Below are 18,623 nucleotides of genomic sequence, written 5' to 3' on the forward strand. Positions count from 1 at the left end.
TTTCACATTGCGAATGATCCCTTTTCTAATGTCAAAAAGTTTAAGCAGTAATCTCATTTTTTGTATTGATTTGATAATTTCAAAATCCAGTACCCTGTCAAAGCAGAAAGGCAAGCTGCAACAAACTATTTCAACTCACAACTATTTATTCGGAAACTGGGATCAACCAATAAACTAATTGAAAGAGCGAGTAATCAACGAGCAAATATAAGATGAGCTATATTAGATAAGATGAACACACATACCCGCAACCTGAGTGGCTCATAGAGCGATAAAAATAGGGTGTCCCGTTAGGGGGCAAATTTTGATTGACAATGCACCAATACCAATTTGGATGCCAGATTTTGTGGAACAATTAAAATGATCCCTTCTGCAGAATTATTCATTTTTGTAATGATGTGCTGCATAGGCTCCGATACAGGTTGGAAATTGGGATTTAACACCCATAACAAAGATTTTGAAAATATTTCTATTGTTTTGCCAAAACGTGGAGGGAGGGGCCATGGTCCCCCATTCTCGGAGGCCCTGTGCTGTCTAACGAAGCTTGTAAGCCAACAAAAAATTTAGAAACACCCTGTTTGGTTCTGAACTGTAAGCCTACATTTCCCATTATATTCAGCTGTAAACTACCTTATCTTGTAGCTTGATTTTCTGTTCAAATGTGGAATTTTCTTATTTTAGTAGTAAGCATAAAGAGTTTACCTAGGTTTGGACACCAGATCCTCAGTGCCTCTCGTCTTACTACCCACTCCTTCACCGACCCAGTCTTTCACTGAGGCGCTGGAACCAAGTAGGTGTATTGTCAAAAGGTGGCTTTTAGACATCGGAATGGGTAAAATGCCTGGGAGTAGTTTAACGGAATATAAAAACCAACAAAAAAGAAAGACCGGAGTGACCTGGCTGTTTCTACGAAAGCATGAGAGAGAAAATAACAAATAACTCGGCCATCTCTCCGTTTAGCCAGGCTTCTGTAAACGGGGCCTTAGACCAGATCAGGAAGTCACAAGCAGAACTTCAGCAAAGGCTCTTTAATTTTACGACACCGCCCATGGTTTTACAGTCAGCTGTGATTTATCTTTATGGACCATGGACATTGTAGGCAGGGCATTCCTCTGAACCATCGACCGCATTGCCTAACCTTTGTTTTCTCGGCTGATTATGGAACAATATGGTATAACGAATAACTTAAGCCCTTACAACATTTTCAAAAATTCATCAAAGTCACGTTACCGATGACGTCAAAAAGCTCTGTTTCCTAGACTGAAAATCATTGTAACTTCTCAAGTATACGTCTGACTTCAATATAAATGCTAGATTCGGGCTCGCCTGAACGAAAGCTTTCTAATGATATATACACATCACTATTTTAACGATGTCAGCAATTTTCAATGATGACGTCATCACTTTCAAAATGGCCGTCGACCAGCGAGCTGACTCTGATTTTGCTAGGCACAATTTGGCATTATCGCAATTTGACATCATGCATGGTTTTGCTTGACACTTTCTTATAACGGAGAAAAAGCTGCTCCTTCGCCATCCACAGTTTTTTATTATTATTCTTTTAATTTTATTAATTAAATCTAAAATAATTGTTTCCGAAGACCGGACCTGAAGCCGTTGGTACGAAACCGAGCTTTGCACAAAGGCCAAGGGCTTATATTATTGGCATTGCCAGGAGACAGGAGGAAACAGTCATTATATGATTTATTACTTTAAAGCCTTTATTTAATACCCCTGACAGGGCTAGATACCTTGCCAATCACTCATAAGGTGCCTGTCTATCCAGTATGCAAGGAATATACCTTGATTCTTTCTTAGATATGATCTTGACATATTTCATGTTTTTGTTCATGCGGATGAAATGGGAAAGATGAACCAAATTATGTGAACGAATGCTGACTTGTATAGTCAGATCAAGGTGCTGATGGGTTGCTTTCATCAACTCATGGGTTCGCCAACGTCTTTTCCAAAAAAACACACACAGTCAATGCCCATAAGCAATGGCAGATTGATGCAAAAACTGTTGATTCTTGAAAATCGTCAAAAAAACTGAAAAGTCTCTTGAAATCACTAAGCTGGAGGATTTGTCTGCTTTGTTGAGCATGGTAGCAGCTTTGCAGAAAAGCAACACTAAGCTACTTTTGCAAGCAGTGCGAAATATGATTCTGCTTACATTTGCATTGAATCACATCAACTATGCCCGCTACTGGACATACCAACACCTGCTTCTCCATTGCACTTTAATCATTACAGGGTGAGGGTGAACAAACTACAGCATTCCAAGATTGGAACAAATAAGAATTTGGCGGAAATTTCAAAACAAATTCTCTGCAATTCATTGCGATTTACATACAGAGCTATTTAATCAAGAAGCTAAAGGGACTGCAGGTCCAAACAGGTCTGGCTTCAGCAAAGGTTAATGCGGTTAACACTTGGATTGCTACGTCCCACATTCATAGCAAGTTTAGAGAGGCTCTAAAAAAATACTTTTTCGTAAAGTCATCATCAATTCACAAGTACAGCATTCCAGGTAGAACAAAGCTCCTTCAGAAGCATAATGGTAGCCTTAGAGAACTCTTCGAAGCTATGGCACCAATCGGTTTTTTTGTTACACCTGCGAAATCGACTTTAACTGGTGAAGAACTAGAACAATAAAGTTCTACTGACCTCCTTGCAGCGTCGATCATAGGAGAAGGGAATATGCATCGCTTCACAAATGATCGCCCGATTAATGGCAGCGTTTAATTCTTCACGCCGATCAAAAAAACCAAAGCTGAAGGCAGATCTGGAAAAGGTCAAGGGGACACCTACCGTGGCCAAGGAACACAAAAACAGGCCTTTAAGTACTCATTTTGAAGACAGGAGGTCTGCAAGAGGCATTCACTCATCCCATGACAAGCGTTCCTCTTTCAATTGCTATCGCTACAGCTGGTTTAACTTTGTGTCAGTCAGACAAAGTAACTTTGCAACGACTCTTGCTCGAAGAGTGGCAATGGATAAAAGACATGCCTCCGAAGTCTGCCGTTTGAATAGTAGACGGAGTGGTAGCAGTTCGCTCCATCAAGCCGATGCCAACGTACCGAGCGCGGACGCGCAACCTTATCAAATTTGTTGCTCCTGAAGCTGGGTATAAGTTGGTGAACCAGGGCCAAGAGGTCATTTAGAAGTGTACTACCATAACATGTTGCAAGGATATAAATGCCACGAGCTCCTATATCAAAATTAGAAGCAAATTGATATCATAAGACTGATTTCTGAAGGAAGACACGTTGGGCTTTTGCTTTTCTCCATGTAAAACGCAAATAGTTCCAATTTCGGAAGAGATGTTTGCCTTAATCTACAGGCTTTACATGCTTTATCTAGGTGTAATTCTAAATCCTATTTCCGCAACGTAGGAAAGGTAAGGTTGCTGAAGACAGTCATCAAGTGCCCGCGATACCTTGAACTGCTTGACAGCCTTGGAGAAGGAAAAGTGGTTAGTGATAGCGATAAAGAAGATTTTCAGAAGTTTGTTCAAATGGTAGTGTATTCTGACAAGGTCAAGAGAAGCTATGTGGAAACAAGACTAAAAATGTATAACAAAATGAAAGTAACATTTAACTCCCTTCTGATTCACATTCCTAGAAGATAGCCTACTGCTGATTGCGTTGCGTAGAACCATCCGTCAAGACTTTCTTTCGAAAGTTGTGGCTGGAAGGGTCTTCTGAAGAGTCTTCCTTAAAATCTTGCTGCCTCCTTCTTTGAAGTCAAGACGGAAAAACAAGAGCCGACTTTCAGAAAACGTTGGGGCAGATGTCGAAAGTGGCATTGAAAATCTCCCTGCTCCAAAGAAATACAAGAGATGTACTGAGGTACCGAAATAGGCCCGTAGTGTCGACGAAATTGGTGCTAGTAACGAATACAAGGAAACAACAGACCAGGTAGACTCTAACCTAAGTAGCACTGAATTTTCTGATGAACTAGAGAGTGAACGGGAAGTTTATGACTTCAGTTCGTCGGAGGATTCTGGCGGTAAATGGATTTGAGGCAAATATATAACGTAAATCCTCGAATAAGCCCCTGGGGGCTTATTTATTTCTTATATTTTTGGATGGGGGCATATTCGTGGGGGGGGGGCTGATACGAGGGGGGTTATAAAATTATTGTAAACATTAAGAAGACATTAGTAAAAGACGTCATTTATTTAAATAGGAGTTTCTTTATGAGCATTTAATTAATTACTACCAAACGTATGAATTGTTGTGGTAATTCAATAAAACGCCGTAGGCAACCTCAGATGGCAAAAATCATCAAATTGAGGGGTTCCATTCGAGAATTTATGGTAGCAGTGGGGGCTTATTCGAGGGGGGCTTATTGACATTTTGTAGTGCTAGGGTGGGGGCTTTTTCGAGGGGGAGGGGGCAATTCGAGGATTTAAACGTTAAATTGAGTGATGCAGAATAATTACCTGACAAAACATTGCCACAAAACGATCCAGAAATGCAGTTGATTAGATCAGAGCTTTTGTCTAAAAATGTACTGTTCGACGGCCATTTTGAGAGTGATGACGTCATCATTGAAAATTGCTGACATCGTTAAAATACTGATGTGTATATATCATTGGAAAGCTTTTCTTCAGGCGAGCCCGAATCTAGCATTTATATTGAAGTCAGACGTATACTTGAGAAGTTACAATGGTTTTGAGTCTAGGAAACATAACTTTTTTGACGTCATCGGTAACGTGACTTTGATGAATTTTTGAAAATGTTGTAAGGGCTTAAATTATTCGTTATACCATATTGTTCCATAATCAGCCGAGAAAACAAAGGTTAGGCAATGCGGTCGATGGTTCAGAGGAATGCCCTGCCTATTGATAGAAACATTGAAGAGATAAACAGTTTGCGAAGGCGTATTTTGTCCCTATTGTCCTAGAAGGACGAAACTGAACAGAATAGAGCTGTTGAAACCAAAAGAGAAAAGAGCATTGGTTAAAAACTAACATTCATCTTAGTAAATCAAGTGTCAATTTAGCACCAAAACCCCGGCTCGACTTTGGCTGGTGCCTTTGTGCCTCCAGGGGTCCTCGGCAAAGTATTTCCCATTAATCCTTTCATCTTGCTGCGTGTAGTATGTAGTACTACGGTCGCGGGCGAATCTCCACTGAAGCATGCGAAAAAACTCAATGAAAACAATCAGAGGATTCCCAGGATTAATCGGCAGTTTGCGGACCCCTTACCAGAGCTTCAGAGAACTTTCAGGTTGCAGAAAAGCGCTTTTCTGCACAGCAGTGTAAATAGGTTTTAACTAGGGGTTTTTTCCTTATAGTGAACCAGAACGACATATGACGTCATGTAAGGTTTAGCTTTCCTTTCCTTTTCACTTTAAAAATCTGCATCAAGCCGGGAAATAATAAATCGTGGACGAATTTGAATGCAATATTTCGTAGCCTAAGTTCGTAATCAAGAGGCTGGAAGGGGGAGCGGAGAACTTACGACACCAACATTTTCTAATGTAGTTACGGATTAGGTTACGAATTTTAATGTTGATCAAGTTTTTGAGGGGGCGTTTCAGAGAAACAGGGGGTCAAACCCCAAAAAATCTGGGTAATTGGTCTGTCAAGCACTGATTGCTTGTGATGATTTTTAATGTCAGTTAAAACATACTATTACTTATAATTAGCTCTATATTAATGAATTTGGTCATTTTAAAACTAGTCCCTATTTTTGGGGGGCCTATCAACTTTTAACACTTCATCTTGTGTGAAGGAAAACCTACAAATTTGTATTTTTCAAACATTTCTTAGGGAAAATGCGACTAGAATGTATTCTAAATGAATTTGCTAGACTTTAAGGGGCTCCAAATGCTTTGTGCTGTTTTCCCGTAAAGAAAGTAAAATTACGAGCTATAAGATATTATTCTTTATCACTTTCTTCATCAATGAAAATCATTTTATGACGTCATTTGTCTTTAGAATTAGCTTTAGAATGCCTGAATGTTTATTGTGTTGAACAAGATACATTATATAGTATGCTTTCTTAAATAAGGCCCTGGTGTAAACTAAGAAAGTCAAATTTTTGTCTTTTTTAGCCAAAAAATCGTAGTGAAATCATGGTTTTTACCCCCTGGTTTGAGAAAACTTGAAGCCCTATAACTTTTTACCATGCAACTATTTATGATCCTTCTAATTATGCATACAAAAATGTATTTTGACATTATAATGTTTGTACCTATGGGAGTGGCATTCTGGTCCGTAAAATACACAAGGACGTGATTTTTTGGTGGGTCCAAGACCAAATCCATTTGTGTCAATGTCCTAATGTTCGAATATTATTGTCGAGGTGAATTAATTCAAACCAGTTTGATTTTATACTGACTTGAAGAATATTCAGACAATGGAAAAGCGGATGTGAACCCTTTTCTGTGCTTTGGTATGCAAGTTGCGCAACAATTGAATATTCTTGCAGAAAGAATTGCAAAAAATGTAGCCCCAACTTGCATTTATTACGTTCAAGTTCAAGACGTTGTTGTAAGTTCCTCTTACATATAGCCCGGAAAACATGGCGGTCGTATGATCAATGTTTGTGAGGAAGGCCAAGAGAAAATGAATTAAAGAGCCATTCTCGAGCCCTGCCATATATTTTTTGGGAAAGTTTCCAAAGCTTATGGATATTGTCTGAAGGTAGACCTAACCAACCACACAGGCTGGAATCGACACAGCGCCCACTACCATATAAATAGATCAGAGAGAGTTTATTGTCTCTTGAAAAGAATATTCTAACAATGGGAAAATGAGGTGATAAGATCATTTTTTGAAAAATTCTTCATCGGAACACAAGCAAGAATAATAAAATAATACCATTATTCAACTTTTTTCTTTTTCCTCTTTTTTATAGATCAGTGGTGTATTCCAGTTCAACACAATATAACTGATACGACTAAACTGATTGAATGAAGCAAAGAAAACAAAAGCGATATTTTCTTCAATGTGACTTGCTACGGCTATCGAGCTACACTAAGTATGCTGAGGAACTTGTAAGGATAACAATAGAATAAACCTATAACGGAACACCGAGAATAGCTTAAAATAACTACACATCACAATAGCATTCAACAACTTGCAATCGAACAACGTTGAAAAAGGACAATCTTGACAAATATTGTTCTCAAACTTCATATATCCTATGGTCTGACTGACTCATTTATAACAAATATGTTTAATAAAGTAATAGATGACTTAGGAATTAATTTCCCTTGCATTTAGACAGATCTGCAACAGCATTCCACAAGAAATCAACAACATAGGAAACAACATAAGCTCCTTCAGAAGGAGACTTATGAAATGAAAGACCAAGTAGGTGTATTATGAAATGAAAGGCAAATGGTGCCCACCTTCAACACATTGGCTACATCCTTTGACGTAGGAAGCATTTCAAAAGTAGGGGGGGGCTACATGTAGGCAACAAAGGGGTACCTGCAGATAGGTACTTAACCTTTGTTTCTTATACGTGCCCCCTGTACTTCCCTGTTCCTACGCCTATCGTTACATATAGACAAAGACCGAGATACAACTTTTTGTTTGGGAAGGGGGGGGCAGCCCTGATAAATAAGTATAAAAACAGCTATATTTTACAAAATAAAAGTATTTTATTCGCACTACTGAAGTTTTTTGGGGGCCAGGCCCCCCGGTATCTCGGTCCTTGCATACTCCTTATCGCATATCAATTTATCTACTCTCATATTTCTAATATACATATCAACTTTCCTTGACGATACATAAAATACATGAATGTATTAGTTGGTGATATTAATCTAGTTACCTTTTGCTTATCAAGGTATCAACAACAACAAACAAAGAAAAATACCAGAAATGGAAAAATATCATTGTAACGTTTCCTAAAATTGGATAATTGCAAAAGACGAGCATTGGAAAATACTTTGGCAAATTAACTACAAAAGTCTTATCTCTTAAAGTATGTAAAAGTAGTACTGAAGATCTGCGTATAGAGTACTGTGCTTGACTTTATAACAAGGCTACAATTATGGCGATACTTGCCTTGATTCAAAAGCTTTATAAAGCAACAAGGCTTCAATTTTCATGAAAGAAATAGAGATTGATACTGTATTTACAGGAAAGTTAGAATAATTCCTGAGTATCATTCAAAAAGTTCTTTCAGTTTTTTCTAGCTTTTTGCATAAAGTTTCAAACTCAAATATTGAGCATCGAAATTGGTGGTGGATTTGCCATTTTTAGCAGCAGAAACAAAAACACGTTAGTTTCTGCAAATGTTGGTAACGTGTGGTAACTTAAAATACAACGAGAACATGCACAACACGTCGTGTTTTTATACAGTCTTATTCATTATTAGTACTTAAATTATTTACTTATTATAACCAAATAAGCATGCTATGCTGTTTCCGGTTTTTCGTGCAATCTTTCCTTTATTTACTGTCATTATTTGGTTGAAAAACGTTCCCCTTTCTCCAAAAATACACTAAAGCCCGCGGTCTTGTGATTCGGAGCAATTAGAAAAGAACGAAGAAGGAAATATCCAGGATCGCCAAAAATAGTGATCCCTTAAAACAAGTGGAAAATGTTTGTTGCTTATCATTTGGTCCAAAATAGCAGACATTGTATTATTATGTGTCAGTTTGGCATTTCCCAGCTTGCTTTTTTTTTATATTCTCATAAAATTTACAATGATAATCAATTACAATACAAAAGAGATTCATTGCATAACAACCATTTCCCAGCTTTATTGGGCAAACTAGATTTACAACAGCGTTAAGACTAGAATTTATCAAACCATCACTTTGTTTCACAAGTATATCTACCATAACAGAAAAAAGATTGACCTGTGGAAAGTTTCGTATTTGATGGACCATAGATATGTTAAGGGTCCGATCCCCAGCGACCTCAAAAAGAGAACATGTGCTCGTTGCAGGACAATGGAGATCAAATACATTCAGTTTCGACAGAAATTACTGACAGCGTGAGTCAGCTGTTTCCTAGGATAGACAAAAGTTTCAGAAGATAAGTAAATAAATTTAAGTACACATGGACGGTATGGAAGATGGTGCCGACTTACAAAATGCAGATTAAAGTGAAACACCATCTTAATAATTAGTTAACACTTTGATCAAGGATAAATTTTTGTCACAAGATTTAAGATCTTAAGAAATTCCGATAGATAATAGGACATCACCACACGGTCACAGAGTCTACTTCTTTTTCAGGCATATGACGGCATAAAATCTATTTTTGGAATTTTTGAATTAGTCCATCTTCTCTGAAAGAACATCGTTCTGAATGTTAGCTGTTACTTGAATCTGTTACAAATTGGTGGAGATACGGTCAATGTATGACCACAGACCGCATGGTCGATCTATCTGCAAGAAAGTACCCTATTAACGGACTGCAAGAAAGTACCATCCAACATGGTAGAGCATGTCAAACACAATAGCAAGATGTCAAAATAATAATTTTTGTTAACTAGGGGGAGTTGAACTATAGAAGCTTCCTTTTTAATAAATATAAAAGTTTTAAAAAATGAGGTGAACTTGAGAGAATTCTTAAAACATCGATGCAGAAATAATTTGGGAGCCCCGCGTTGGTCGGGGGCCCTTAACTATCCAACTAAGATTCCCTAAACTGCATTCTTTAAGCGGACATCTCTAAGCGGACAATTTTCGCAGATCTCTGCCAAATACTATTTTCAATTATTACACTAAATGGGAGTAGAAGCTTTCTTAGGCCGGTGTAATATGCGTTTTGGTACCCTATGCAAAAGTGTAACATTGTGAAACGCAATGTGTTTCAAATCCTGTGACTTAATCGTAGTGCGATGTTATTTGTATTTGTTTCTACCAAGCATCCGAAGGTAGTTGTTAGGACCCTGAGAAGCTTATGCTTATCGAGCAGTGTCCTGGTCCTGTCTCTCGTGACCACACCTTGTGAAAATTTGGTCATGCCAGGGACTCGAACCACGGACCCTTGGGTCTGTAGTCAGCGCCATTCGTTCGTGTACCAGGACCGTTCTGCGTGCTTAATTCCACCATTCATTTTGGTACCCTAATATTTAGGTTCTTGGGTACGTTTTTGCATAACCAAAATTACCATGCGTTTGTGTACCCGGACCATTTCACATGCTAAATCCCATCATTCGTTTTGGTACCCTATTTTTTAAGTGCTTGGGTACGTTTTTGCATAACCAAAATGGTCATGCGTTTGTGTACCCGGACCGAAATGCATAAGGTTACCGAAACGCATATGACATCGGCAACGATTTGCCATGAAAATGATGATCAATTTTCTTTATCTTTATAACTGCTAATAGCATCGTACCTTTTGTGCAGCTCAGGGTATTGTAGACCAGGGTGATATACGAGTCGACAGAGCGAACAGTGTAGCTGGGGATGAAGCAGCGCAGAGCCTCCCTGGGTACCGGAGCCACATGAATTCGAGGGCAGAAACAGAAGATAGGAATGGAGACCGGCTAGACGCTCCTCCGCTTGGTTTTCTATTTACGGGCTCGAAAGTTTGTGGCTCGGGTACCCTTGGTATAGCAGAGCGGCCCATGGAAGAAGTTACAGCTGTGTCAAATGCTATCCAAATGATTGACGGTTTCAAAAATTTGCAGAAAGTGCATTAAAAGTTAAACAGATCACAAAGCTGGCAATATTGAAAAGCCAATAGGTAATCAGGGCCATGCCCCACCCTTACCACGCCCACATTTCTGTGGAACAAAATGAAATTAGTTAGTTTTATTGAAGAAACCAAATCATTGTCCAAGCTGTTCGTTACACGGTGCACTGTTTGTAACTAGAAACCATTTTAGTGGAATGCATGCTTGGTTAAGGACATGGACATGGAGAAATCTGACACGACCCAGAATAACTTGGTGACGGATTTCAGTATATACTATGGCCTAAACCTGACTTGCAAGGTCAATTTGTTAATGAACAAACTCTCCAAAATGTTACAGAGAGAATCAGCTGTATAAGGAAAGGTAATCGCTAGGAATTAACTGTTTGAAAATATGAGAAACCAAGTATCGGCAGATTTTCTCTATTAAAGTATTGTCAAAAAACTTTTAAGCATGATTTTATCGATGATTCTATCCTGCCAAGAAGCAAAGAAACGCTAATTATCAAACTGTAAACGAGTCTCGGTGGTAGAAGATGTAGATTTAAACAAAGGCAAAGCATACTGTCCTTCCCGGCTAAAATAACACAAACGATGTATATACTTTGAAATTCATTTTTAAAATCGTTTTGACCAGCAAAAATTGAAAATTCTCTAGTCTAGTCTAGAGTCGTTTTATAAGAATAACTTTATTTCCGAAAATTGTTTAAAATCAGAGTTTGCAAAATAGCCCATCAACTTTACTAAATTGCCTAATCTTTCAATTTTATTGGATGTAGTTCTCCTGTTGATATTCTTATGTTTATGTTTTATTGCTAAGCTTTGTTTCATTCATATTCGAAAGTTAATTCTTACTTTAGTTCCTTATCAAATATACAAAAAATTGATTACTCGCTATAATTAAAGGGTTTTTTCTTGGTTTTTACTAAACCCTTCCAAAATTTTAACATTTCGATTCCCCCCTATTTTTAATTACGTTTCGCCAGCCCTGTTTGTTGGCAAAACTACAATATTCTCAGAGAAGTCTGACTTCTTCCTTTGTTCCCCAAAGGTATTTGCCAATCATCACAGTGGCCAATCATTACACAGGATTTTAACGAGAAACCAGCTTCTCGCAAAATTAGGCTAACTTTGACCTTTCCATTACAATTTGATTACAGCGTTGTCGAAAAAACAACTTTTGGCAGCAGCGGTTTTAGGGACTGCAAGGCCCGGGGCCTAAAAACATCTGCGGCGACCTTATTCTTTACAATTTCTATCTTTTTCTTAGGTGTGGGACCCCTTTTGGCTACCACAAGCGCGGGGCCTGGGGCTATGGCCCCCTGGAACCCCCTTAAAACCGCCGCTGCCTTTTGGAAGAAAATTTTTGGCTGACAATCTGTCCAGTTTATCCTCAAACACTGCTGCTAAAGGGTCCACTGTGCGGCCTTCAATGTAAAGAAAGGAACCCCGAAGATTGCTGAATCATATTTCTACTTTAAGTCACACTGCATATTTCAATTTTTTTGCAAAGTTTACTATTTATTCTCCTTCAGTTTAGATTTGATATAACAATTTTGAATAGTGTGCACAACACAAGCCAATATTCGGCAACCACTAGTTAAAATTTTATTCTCGCTGTCATTGCTATCTACACCAAAGACCCCTTACAGACCTACAACGGTTCTAATTATCTAAAAACATTAGCTTAGAAAAAAAATTAAAGAATTTGAAAAGACATAACACATAGGTAACAGCAACAAATGTGATAAAATACGAAAGCAATTCAATATCGTAAAAAGAAGAAATGAAGAAATCACATGAAGGGAATCTATCAACTTCAAGACGTGGGTTTGTTGTTTTCACTTTCAACATTTGTCGATAAATAAGGACAACAAATTCAAGCATTTGACATCAACTTGACTAAGTAGCCAAGTAAATTAATTTGAGATACTAAAAGGGTCGATAATTTAAGTGTAAAAATTATCGATGGTATCTTTCAGCTCTAAGAGTTTTATTCTCCCAAACCTTTGGCCGTAAGCCATAAACCTTTCACATTTGGTAATGAATGTTGAATGTGTTTACGGAAAGAGCCTCGATTTAATTATCAACCCTAGATACTTATGAGCAGGGGCGGATGCAGAAAAAAATCTGACATTCGCAAAGTTTCGACCACGCCTATATGACCACGACAAAAAAATCAGTCAAATTTTACTATAGTCTCAGAATCGAAGTTTTCCACTTAAAGATGTATTTTTCCTTATATTAAGTTGATTAGGAAACAGAAAATGTTGAGGCTCAAAGGTTGAGAAATTTAAGGATAAATATTAAGAATAACAGCCAGGTCTGGATTTCATTGACAATTTGGCATTTTACTTATTGAGTGAACAAGAAAAGAGATCTCTGGAAAAATTTTGAGAAACACTCATCAAGCTTTTGTTGTGTTGGCATGTTTTGTTTCCTACATGGCTTTTGTGATGGAAAAACAGCAGCAAAGATTTGAAATGTCCTCTTAATAATGATTTAATGGCAAGTCTAGGCACAGAACCACAAATTGTCAAGAACAAAGAGGATGAGCTAAAATAAGGGTATTATTAGATGTGTGTATCACCCCTTCTCAGGGAGAAAAACTCATGAAAAACATTTTATGTCACTCACTTAAAAAACAGCCATTTAAAGAAAGGAATCTTAGTTCTATTTATACAATGATATTATTTAACAATCAAATACTGTGTTTAGTGTAGAAATTTTCAATGCAATATCCACCCAAATGTTTGACTTCAACACCAAATACCTTAGGGGCCCAGAGCTTTTCTGTTATTTATTTTGTGCATTCACCTTTCTATCTAAACTGCTGTGCCTTAAACATGGCCAAAAATACCAGTTAGGTCAATACACATCATACAATTTTAGTATTTTCAGGTGTTGGTAAAACAGCAAATGTAACAGAATTTAAAACAATTCATTATCTTTCCATAACAAGAACATCATAAATATATATTATATACAAATTTTAAATGTACATCAAACAAAGTCAGTAATGGCAAAGAAATAAGGCAAACATGGTAACTTTTACTATTTGGATTTATATAAGATATTTACTTGGCAGAACCAACTTGCTGTGAATTTCTTATTAATAATGTAGTAATTCCCCCATTAGGATCATTCCATTGATTGCACTTATTTACTACCCATATTTACATTTATTTACACACACAATAACATAGAAAAGAAAACTGTCAGTCACTTGCAAATTCATAAACAAAAATTAATGAATCTTAAGGGTATTTCAGAACCAAAAGTCTCAAATGGTATACTCTTAAAGTGTGGAAACCACAAATAATTTTACTAGTTTTAGAGGTTAAACTCGTGAAAAGGGTTACCATATTTATGGCATGACCAGACAAATAAAATCAAAATACTATTACAATTTCTCATTTACAAATATGGCAGTCTAGATTTTTCCAAAACTGACAGCATAAAACTAACAAGAAAATAATACGCCGTAGAAAATGCAATATCTTATTCAAAAACAAATCCCCAGCACAGTCAAACTATTTACAGGTTTGTGATAATAACAACATCTATCAATAAAAATATCTAGAACTCTAAAATTCAGCATATTCGAATTCATCAAGATATTTATACAACAGCATCATTCGTCAGAATGCTACATCATCATTATCAAGATATACCTGACTTGAACCCTAAAAGTTCTGATTGACAGCCTGCATAAAAATGGCTATTTACCTAAAAAAGCATCACGTATTCTTCAAAATATTATTTGAGTCTAAATCTCTGTCTAAATAACGTCCTCCATCATGAAAATGAAAACATAGGCAAAATTTTGGTTCAACAATTTTAGGTCCAACTGAACTGTCCTCGCATATTGCCATCTATCAAATTCCATCCATCAACCAAAATCTTCGACAAACTTTGAACATCTTCATAAGAAATCCGCTGATTCAAATTAAAAAACATCTTATATTCGACTCCTTTCACTCACTCTGAAGTACAATTGCTCCTCTTCTGCAAGCAAATGTCTCCACAGCTTTCCAACAACAATCATGGCCGTTGATGTGGAAACGAGGTTTCAATCTGCTCACTTTCCAAGGTTCTCTCGCTCAACTGGCTACCGAACATAGTTCGCATCTACCTTCGCCACATTCGCAAAAAAATTTCCCATATACATTTCCTATTGGTTTTCAGATGGCTAAATAACATAGCTTGACTGACATTCGCACAAATTTTTGGCACACATTTTTCAGTACTACTTCATTTGCGCACGCATGCCTAATATATTATAATTCCATTCGACATTCGCATCAAACCTTATTGGTGCTCTGTGAATTTATGCGTAAAAGGGGGAGCCCTCTTTCGAATATATCATCTCTAAATCACGAAAACGAGGGAATAAAACCTAAAAAGTAAACAACAAGGTGACATCATAGCAACTAGGGCAGGAAACAAAACTTTTATTTCTTGTATTCTGTGGACCTTTTTTTTATTATCTGGCCATTTCTAGTACAATATTCACAATGCTAAAATGTATTAACAGACAATTACAAAAAGGCATGTGGAAATCTGACATTCGCCAGTGCGAATGTTGCGAATGTCTGGATCCGCCCCTGCTTATGAGACTTGAATTGTTTTCCTTTTGCAATCTAAAGCTGAGTTTAAGTGCTTGCTGGATTTAACAATTTTTTAGATTTCCCTCCATTTGAATATCATTTGGCAAATCTTCCGCAAGAAGATTCTGCAAGAAGTACTATATCTTACGTTTAAAACAATATATATAAAAGTTATAATTTAAATTTTTAACGCCATAAGATTCAGCATTAACACCTTAATCTAAATCGCGGAATAACGGGCAAAAAACACTGGGCTATAAATGCATCTTTTTTTTACACTTTGAGTGCAATGGATGGAATATAAAGTAGCATTTTAATAGTAGAAGCAACTATCTCACAGAAATATTCAGAAATACCAATCGCAGCATATTTTTAGCAACAAAAATGTGGGACTGAAAAACGCTTTCCAAAAGTCAACAAAGCAAATATCAAACTCTTTTTATTTTTGGCAGAGTTTTTTAACAAAGCATTTAGATTAAACAATTCCTAATGATGGTATAAAAACATGTAAGGTATGCATTTAGGCTATGCTATTGATTTCCATAACATTTCATTTTATTTCCCCTTCCATAACAATCATAATCCAATTTATAAACATTAATTGGTGTTACTTTGGGAAGCTGTACCAATTCTGCCAGCCACCTGATACCCCTCGAAGATCATAAATTGTATTGAACCTTTAAGAGATAGAACCTAATCGGAGGAACCTTTAAGAGATAGATCGAGTACATAAAAGCTTGGAAAATGAATACACCAAGTCATCCTGGATGGTCAAATCATAGAAGATGAAAGAAAAACATGTACATGCAAGATCATTTTTTACTTTACAACAAGTAATCCATAACAAACTTCTGCCAGCCTAACAAGTCAACTGACAGAGGAGTCTAGTGCTCTTTTTGGTTAATTAACCTGGATTGATGGAATCGCCAACTTAGATGTATGATAGATAAATATGGTTCAGGCCCATTTAGATAACACTGTGAAGATTCTCCCTGCTTTATGTTCTCTCTAGTATTCAGTGGCTTTCTGGGGGGGGGGGGAGGGGAGCACACAAGGGTCAAAGAAAATTTCTGCCAGGACCCCAGAAATTTTCTATGACCCTTGTGTGCCCCCCCCCCCCCGTTTGTTCAAAAGTTTCTATCAAAAATTCAATGTTTTCTTCCAAAGCTGCTCAACCTTTTTTTGTCTTTGTTAGGGTTGCTCTCCTTATTTTGCTCAAAGAAATCTTTATTGCATTCATTTAACAAGCTAGGGGCCCTGATAAGCGTTTTGGTTTGTAAACGAGGTGAAAATTAATGAAATTTTGGCTCATTTCTATAATCACCAAGAAAAATTCATTCTCATCACGAAACACACCTTCTTGGGGTGGGGTGCACAGGGTAAGCCCAAACCAAGATTATCCGCATTCCATTGAAAATCCTTTCGCTCTGGAAGTCAGCGCAAGGAAATACCAATATTATCCCCAAGTATACCTTGGCAATCTACTATTGATCATTGAAATTCTATGATTTGAAATTCTGTGTAACAGAATGATTTGTTTGATCTCATGGAGGTTGGGAATAAGACACAACTACTGTGGAAAAATTTTACCAATCAACTTTACAAAGCTATTAATTTTAAGCTTTTTATTTTAAGAAGGATAGTTCTTGTATTGAAATTCTAATGTTCACGATGCATTACTGTTAAACAGATAAAATTCAGTGGAGGGACGGACCAAAGTTACCGATACATAACAAAGAGTCCCAAATCTTTAGGGGCCCCCAGCAACAATTTTTCTTTATTAATTTTTCTAGCGGATGCAGCTGTAGGCCTGGCCGTTTGTATTTTTATAGGTGAGCTCTGAATCGCTCCTCTAATTTGCTGAGAAGAGATAAATTAGTAACACATAGAATATACTTTAAAGACAATCAACAGATGACTTAATAAGCCCCTTTAGTATATGTTGGTTGCCTTTAATAGCCTCAGTCAGAAGTATGCTGCAGGGGCGGATCCAGAGTTAAATCTGACTGACTTACAAAGAAGAAAAAAAGCATTAACGGGCGGGGTCAAAGGGTGTGGTCACAAAAAGGTCTTTCTGTAAAATGCATATCAAAATGGCATAAGTATATAAGAATGTTTGTATCATAGATTTAACCGACTCGTAAAGCAAAACCTTAACCATGAATTTGTAGGTACTTGGTATACAAATTAAGTCTTACAGATAAAAGAACACACTTTGCAAGGAAGGAATCCTTTGACCTTTGCATGTATATCTTTTTTCAATGGCATAATTAAACCTGCTTATTGCTAAACCTGTGTAAGTGTTGTTTCATTCATGAATCTTTGATCCATTTTGGTATTAATCAATTCCAATACTTGCAAAAGACTTTCTTCAAAAGACTTTCAAAATGCATTCTGACCAGTTTTCTTCCAAACAGAGCACAAAGTAGACAAACAGTGTCATCTAGCTGCTCTAAGTGTGCAATTAAATTGTTGTTTCCTTTGAACAGCAGTATTCAAATTTATGCAAAAGCATATCTAGTTTCTTTTCCACTTAATACACGTGGTGATTTATGCACTTTGTGTATGATTATGGGAAAGCTAAATATCTGTTAAAAGTCTTATTCAGCATCAATTTTTGGCTCATTACACAAAAAATAATAAATGAGCCAAGAGTATACAAATTTCCTTACTTTTTCAATGATTTTTTTATGATAAAGTTTTGTATCTGGCTCTCAGATATTTTGCATGATTTCATAATTCTGCATATCTGTCATGCCGGTAGCTTTTAGCTAAAAGTTTCAATGTTTGTCAAATTGACCATAAGAACTGGAAGATTTGGTTTTGATAAAGCATTTGGCTCATCAGATTTGTTTTCTCCACTGATTCTAAAGTCATTTTAATGGAAACATTTTTAATAGAGGAAATCTTGGCTTGCTTTTCTGGTTGCTTCCTTTTTTCATTTTGGTTCTTTCTTGAAAACATTTTAAAGGTTGTTGCAAATAACTTTTTTGCCAGGAAGAGGAACAATGTGGTTTGCATTGAATGATGGGTTAAGGTCACAACCACCTGCCTTAGACTATAGGTTCAATATTGTGATTGCTTTGCTTTAGATTAATTTTTGCACTGCTTAGATTTATAACATGCCTTTTTAAACCCCAGTTTCTGAATAAAAGCAAACCATGAACATTTAATAACTCTATGATACACATAGATTGGGATCCTCTTCCTAACCTGACAATTTTTGATAAACCATGTTCAACACAACCAATGCACCATTTTTGAAAGAACCTGTAAGTATATCACTAGCTTCATTAGAAACTGAATGAGAAAAGAAAGTTTCCAACAGAGCAAAAGATCTCTCATAAGCAAGGCAAGAAATGCTGCAAGAAAGATGGGAGTGGAAGGCATAA

This window comes from Rhopilema esculentum, chromosome 5 (genome assembly GCF_057945365.1).
Source record: "Rhopilema esculentum isolate cy_ngs chromosome 5, ASM5794536v1, whole genome shotgun sequence".
Lineage (NCBI taxonomy): Eukaryota > Metazoa > Cnidaria > Scyphozoa > Rhizostomeae > Rhizostomatidae > Rhopilema > Rhopilema esculentum.